General features: G+C 53.6%; 1 long non-coding RNA gene across 1 annotated transcript; it reads right to left on the bottom strand.

The window, feature by feature from the left end:
* Positions 1-424: 424 nt before the first annotated feature.
* LOC116597677 lies at positions 425-2,104 on the bottom strand. The gene is made up of 2 exons (XR_004288736.1): positions 1,678-2,104; positions 425-842 (listed from the first exon to the last, which is right to left on the bottom strand). It is a non-coding gene; the product is annotated as an uncharacterized LOC116597677 (long non-coding RNA).
* Between the last annotated feature and the right edge of the window lie 5,108 nt (positions 2,105-7,212).

Genomic DNA, 7,212 nt, shown 5'->3' with positions numbered 1-7,212 from the left:
GGCCACAGGGCCTTCCTTACATATCGATTTATCATTAGGAAGTGGCTGACATGACTTTGGAGGTTAACAAGCCCCAAGATCTGCGGGTGATTGGGCAAGCTCGAGCCCCGGGGAGAGTCGCTATTTCAGTTTAAAGGCCATCAGGTGGCGGCGGGAGGCACTTACTTCCTCCAGACCTTCAACTGATTGAACGAGGCTCACCCACGTTCGTGGGGCCGGTAATCTGCTCTCCTCAGCCCACTGATTCCAATGTTAGTCTTACTGAAGACAGCTCACAGACACACCCAGTACGTCTGGCCAAATATCCGGGCGCCCTGTGGGCCGGTCAGGATGACATGTCAAGTTAACGTCACAAACCCCCACCCCCCACCCCCGATGACTTATTGACCAGCTCCCATCAGCCCAGAGTGCACACAGAGAAATTCAGTATCTCCTGTTTTTGGACAAAATAAGGATCCTTAGAACTAGGAAAAAGACACTGATCTAGTGTCTGAGGTTGGTTAGTGTCCCGAGGCTGTCGTATGAAGCACCACGAACTGGGGGCTCAACCCAACGGAAAGTTGTTCTCTCCCAGAAGTCCGAGATGCAGGCGTCGGCAGGGCCAGGCTCCCCCTGATGGCGCTGCGGGGTGGGGGGCGTCCTTCCTGCCCCCTCCAGCTCCTGGCCTTTGCCAGCCGTTGTTGGCTTGTGGAAACTTCTCTGAGGTCACATGGCCACCGTCCCCTCTGCGTCTTTATGTCATCTCTCCTTTGTACACATCGGTCTAAATATCCCCTTTTTGTAGGGACACCTACACTGCAGAAGGCCCCCCCCTCCCAGTGAGCTCTTCTTAACTTGATTACCTGCAAAGACCCCATTTAAAAATAATGTCAGCTTGGGCCACCTGGGTGGCTCAGTCAGTTAAACCTCTGCCTTCAGCTCAGGCAGATCCCGGGGTCCTGGGATCGAGTCCCAGTTCAAGCTCCCTGCTCAGTGAGGAGTCTGCTCCTCTCTCTCCCCTCCCCCTCCTCTCTATCACTCATGCCCTCTCTCTCAAATAAATAAACCCATCTTTAAAAAAATGTCACCTCTACAGATACTAGGGTTTAAGAATACAACATGTCTTCTTGGAGTGGGGGAGGGGCACAGTTCAGCCTCAAACAGTGGATCTCACCAGGCCCTGTGGGCACCCAGCCCCCAAGTTCTGCCCCTGCTACTCCCGGGGTTGTGGGAGGCTCTTGGGGTTTGGGCCTCGCCCCTGACACGGCCGTTTCCTTTCCTCTGCCGTCGGGTCCCTGCAGACTTGCCCGCTTGGTTGGGCTGCCTAGATCCTTCATACAGCTCTGAAGACCCCACGGGCAGCCCCCAGCTTTAAGACGGTCCTGACAAAACGCAGAGCGCTCCCCTCCAGGAGTGAGTGGAACATTCTGGTCAATGTCGCTGCCCCATTGTTTTCAGCTGCCTGTGCCCTGGGCCCAGGAATTGGTCTGGGGGACCGGCTCCCCACGCCTTGCCGGAACCTCTGTGCTCTACTCCCCACTGTCCCGATCACCTAGGGCCTGGGGCCCCACAGGTAGGCCCTGCCCAGCAGGGCCCTTCCCTCCAGGCCTGCCTGGTTTATCATCCGTGATCACCTCCTCCCCAAGGCTAGGAGCTCAGCAAGGGAGGCCCTCCAGGTCTTCCTGGCGGCTGCTTTACCTCAGCCGATCTCCCCCGTTGTCCAGTAAACGTAGATCAGGCGCTGCTGGTAACCGTCTGGTCCCACTCCGCTGCTGGGGTCTGCTGACCTGCTTTTTGAAGTCACCTCTGCCTTTGCAAAATGGCTCGAAATAGGCATCAAGTTGCTGGAAAGGGCCACTTGGCTGTGTTTCTGGACCACCCCGGGCCCACCGCCTGCCGTAGGTAAGAAGGGTCCAGTCCCCGCTCTGCCGCTGAGATCACCATTACAGACCCAAGATCGGGTCCTGATCTTGACAGCGCAGAGGAGTCGGCGCTACCGCCAGCTCTCGGCTCCTGGCCCCTGCTCACCTGGGAGATGGAAGGCTTTGCGGACATGGCGGCGGGCGCGAGGGTGGCGGCGGGCGCGAGGGTGGCGACCCCCTTCCTCCCACGGTGTGTGTTTACCACAAGCTCTCACCCCTCCCTCCACCCAGGGACACTTGGGCTGTTTGTTCCGACCATTTGCTCTCGTGAACGATGCAGCTAGGAACGCCTGTGTACACATTTTTGTTGGAATTCCTGTTTTCACGTCTCCTGGGTAGACACCAGGTGAAATTGGGTCGTGTGATCATTTTATGCTTTACTTGTTAAGAAACTGCCATACTGTTTTCCGGTAAATACTTCCCAGGTTGTTTGATCCTAACTAGCTAAAAAATGAAGTGCTGGGCCTCTCTTTGTCCCCCAGGACAAGGGATTCTGTCTGCAGAGGAAGCTTGAGAGCCTTGGGCTCAGGGAGTATATCCTGCGGGCTGGGCTCTGGAGCCCTCTCCGGGAGGCAAGCACATGGGACTCACCCCTGAGTAACCGAACCCACCATGCATTTCAGGAGGCGTGTTAACAGAGAGGTCCTACCCCCCACTCCAGCCTCCCTGAGCGGCTCTCAGGGGGGCGGCATCAAGCTGTTTTGGATGGGTCACCTGGGAAGGCCTTGGGGAGGTGGTGACATTGAACAAAAGAGGAAAAGGCAGGTGAGGCCGGCTGGGGTGAGCACCAGCCTGTCCCCCCCCCCCCCCCGCCCCCGAGCTGCACCTGCAGAGGTTTAAGGCAGGCGCTCAGATTGTAGAAGAACAGAAAGGCCAGGGTGGCCAGGACAGGGAAGCGTGGTGGTGAGTGATGAACCTGGACAGGGGGCAAGGGGGGTGTCTCCCAGAGGAGCAGCCCAGAGTAGAGGAAAGAGGCATTCACCAGCAGGCCCTAATAAACAATGCCCCGTGTGCTGGTCCCAGGAAACTGAGTCTGGGACGTAGGGAAAGACAGAGAGGTGGGCGGAGTGGGAGTAAAGCAGGCATCAGAAGAACTTTCCTGACTGACAGCACAGCTGGTGCAAAGTCCCCGTGGAGCCTCAGGCAGAGGACTTGGGGTAGGGGTGCAGGGGGAGAGGGGACTGAGACCAGAGACTTGAGGGTGAGGCTAGAGAGGGGGTTCCATTTGCATCCTAAAACAATGAAGTCAGATTTGCATTTTCACAACCTCCCTGAAGAACCCCTGGGCAGGGCTACCAGGGACCCAGACAGGAAATGACCCTGACAGGCCCAGGGGCTGGCCTGGGGGTAGTAATTCCATCAAGAGATGCTTAGGAGGTGATTTGGTGTTTTGTTTCTGGTGTTCTGGAGATCAGACTCTGATGACATTTTTGCCAGAGGAAGGATACCATTAAGGCCAATGTGCCAGTGTGTCTAAATGGTCGAAAATCCTAGATCCAGAAAATTCTAGGTCAGGTCTATTTCCTTTGACCCTTTGCCCCAGCCTGCTCATTTGCATGCTCTTTCTCAAAAACAAAAACAAACAAAAGAAACACAAAATGGATTAAAGACCTTAATGTGAGACCTAAAAAAAATCCTAGAAAAGAGCACAGGCAGTAATTTCTCTGACATTGACCACAGCAACATTTTTCTAGATATGCCTCCTGAGGCAAGGGAAACAGACAAAAATGAACTATTGGACTCCATCAAGACAAAAGCTTCTGGAAAATCAACAAAACAAAACAAAAAAACCTATGAAATGGGAGAAGATACTTGGAAATGACATATCCAATAAAGAGGTAGTATCCAACATATATAAAGAACTGATACAACTCAATACCAAAAAACCCAAATAATCCAATTTAAAAATGGGCAGAAGACATGAACAGACATTTCTCCCAAGAAGACATCCAGATGGTCAACAGACAACATGAAAAAGTGCTCAACATCACTCATCATCAGGGAAATGCAAATCCAAAGGACAATGAGATATCCCCTCACACCTGTCAAAATGGCTAAAATCAACAGCACAAGCAACATTAAGTGCTGGTGAAGATGTGGAGAAAAGGGCACCCTCTTTGTACTGCTGGTGGGAACGCAAACTGGTGTAGCCAATGTGGAAAATAGTAGCAAAGGTCCCCAAAAAGTTAAAAATAGAATTACCCACAATCCGGTAATTCCACTACTGGGCATTTACCCCCAAAATACAAAAACACCAATTTGAAGGCATGGATGCCCCCCCCCCGTTTATTCCAGCATTATTAACAACAGGCAAGATATGGAAGCAATCCCAGCATCCACGGGGAGATGAACGGACAAAGAAATGCTATACATGTACAATGGAATATTACTCAGCCATAAAAAAGAATGAGATCTTGCCATTTGTGACAATATGGATGGACCTAGAGAGTATTAAGTCAGACCAAGAAAGACAAATATCATATGATTTCACTTATACATGGGATCTAAAAAAAAAAAAAACAAAAACCCAAATAAGCAAGCAAGCAGAAAGCAGAAAAAGAGGGACACCTGGGTGGCTCAGGTCATGAGGCTCAGGTCAGGATCCCGGAGTCCCGAATTGGGTGCCCCGCTCCATGGGGAGGCTGTTTCTCCCTCTGACCTTCTCCCCTCTCATGCTCTCTCTTTCTCAAATAAATAAACAAAATCTTAAAAAAAAAAAAAAAAAAAAAAAAGCAGAGAAAGAGCCCTAAACACAGAACAAACTGGGGTGGGGGGCATTAGTGGAAGGGGGCTGGGGGTTGGGGGGAAGGAGGGAGCAGGAGGCAGAGGCTTCCAGGTGGGGAGTGAGTCAGGGCGTGAAAGGCACAGCACCGGGAACAGAGCTCATGGTAGGGACAAGGCGCGGTGCGGGGACAGCCGGTGGCTGTCCTCGGGCTCAGCGCAGCGTGACGGAGAGATGCTGAATCACTGCGTTGTGGGCCTGAGACCGGTGGAACGTGTGTGTCACGACCCTTCAAGGAAAGGAAGGGAAGATACCGGCTTGCTGAGAGCTAGGAGTTAGAAGTCGGTCCCTCTCCCCTCTCTTCCCCGCAAACCCCGGGCGGCAGAATCTTGCTCTGCGGGCCGTTCGGGGCTCGGGAGTGCAGAATCGCAGCGGGGACCAAGTTCTGCTCTTCAGCAAGTAACACTCCAGTCGTGCAGGGAATTCTCAGGAACAGCGAGCAAGTTGCAGCAGGAGGAGAGCGAAGGCACCTTCCTGGGGCGGAGCCCGCGCGGCAGGAGGGGGCTGGACCAGGGGGCGCCTCCGGGAGGGAGGGGCGGGGGAGGGGACAGGGCGCGGGCGGGGCCAGGGAGAGGTGGGGAGCGGGGAGGGGACGACCCGGCGCGGCCCGGAGGAGGCTCCCAGGGCTCCGCTGCTCTTCCCCGGGGGCGGTCCCGCAGGGGATTCTGGTGCCGCTGGGTCATTCTGGGCCCCGGGCTTGGTGGCCCCAGGCTGGCTCCAGGACTAAGGGAGCCGGTGGCCTAGGAGGGCCGTGTCAGGGCGGCGCGCCGCTCCGGGGACCTCCGGGAGGGCAGACGCTCCCGGCAGAAGTGACACACACCCGCACTGTTCATCCAGCACCTGGCCACGCCGCGCCTACCGGCCCCCTGAAGCCCCCCGGCCGTCCTGAGGCAGGGACCCCTCTCCCCGGGTTCCAGGGCCCGCAAAGTCACCCGCGGTCCCGGCGCGGGGACCCTGCCGCGGGAGAGCCCCGCATCCGCCTGCTCCCGGGCCTCCGGCTCGGTGGGTTCCCCGCGGCGTATGCAGGGGTAGCGCGCGGAGAGAGGGACATCCCCGCCCAGCGGGGCACACTGGACCGGGAGGACCCTGGGCTGGGTGGGGGGCGTCGGCGGAACAGCGCTGGCCAGGCCCCCGCGTAGGAGGACACGGACTTGGCACTTCTTTCGCGAAGGGCGGCAGAGTCCCCGGGGGCTTGCCCTGCCTTCCCCCGTGCTCTGCTTTCCCCACCCGCGCTCCGGGACAGGTCGACCGTCACTTCATCGAGCGTCTTGCCCTCGGGGCTCACCCCTCCCGATAGCCTCTGCCTCGAGCCCCTGGAGGTGCCCACTGAGGCGCGGAGTTCCGTGCGCCGGGGCCACCCCTGGGGCGGTGCACAGAGGCGGTCACTAATCTTCCAGGCGGTCACTAATGTTCACGACGGCCACTTCCGGAGGCTGAGATGCAAAACTTGAACCAAGAGTTTTCTTTAAGTCAGTCCACTTTTGTTTTTACTTGAAATACCTTAAAACTGAAACTTCATGTTTCGATGAAAGGTTTTCAATGGCAGAAATTATTGACACTGTAATGGGTTCAGTCATTTCCCGTAACACGAGTGCTTATAAAATTATGGATGAGTTTTTCTATTTATTAAGAAAATTGCTTCAGCTCATTAAATGGAATATTCAATTTAACATACATTTTTTATTTAATGTTCCAATAACTTACTGTATTTTAAAGCTAACATTAAAAGCTTCAAATTTCAATTTGTATATGCATAATCTCAAACATAAAATGATATGCTAGTATTAATTTTTTTAAAGCTTACAAGTGATAAAACAGTTACAGGTAAAAAAAAAAAATGACAGTCTTTATGTTCTGTGCCCTTCCGGTGATTTAAAGCAATTCAACAAATTGATTTGCCGTGTTCATTTTAAATCTTTTCACCTGTCACTCGTACTTGCTATGTATTTATGCTAAGTATTTGCACAACAAAATAAAACAGTAAATGTTTTATACATACCTCAATATAATATCAAGTTTTTTTCTGTCAAAAACGGTAAGGTGTCTTCTACATTTCAGCGATCTTTGGGGTTTCTTGGATGGTCCACAGCGTAGCCACAAAGGCTTGGCCCCTCGCATTATAAAATAAACAACAGTCAAATAATCACTAAAGTATTGAGACTGTAAGTCACTTTTACACTTAAGGGTTCCAGGCTTTCGTAGGACCAGTGACCGTTAGCATAAACAACAGTGCCCTCCTTTAACCTCACAGGGTCTGCAGCCTGGGTTCCGTTCTTGACTCCTGCAGGGGACTTTGTTGTCATTTTACAGATGAAAAAAACGGAACTTCAGAGTGGGTTGGGTAGCCCGCACCAGGAACCCAGCCAAGTCCAAGAAGAGCCTTGCCGGTTTACCCAACCCTGGCCTTGATCTTTGCCCCCGTGTGCTTGCCCTTGGGGACTGTCTATGGAGGCGGCTGTGGGCTCTGGTTGTGGGCTCAGGAACCCCACGCTGAGCCTGCAGCAGACACTCCATAAATATTTGTTGAGT

This window comes from Mustela erminea, chromosome 1 (genome assembly GCF_009829155.1).
Source record: "Mustela erminea isolate mMusErm1 chromosome 1, mMusErm1.Pri, whole genome shotgun sequence".
Classification (NCBI taxonomy): Eukaryota; Metazoa; Chordata; class Mammalia; order Carnivora; family Mustelidae; genus Mustela; species Mustela erminea.
Note: the sequence above shows the minus strand (reverse complement) of the source record. Positions and strands in the feature narration are given on the sequence as shown.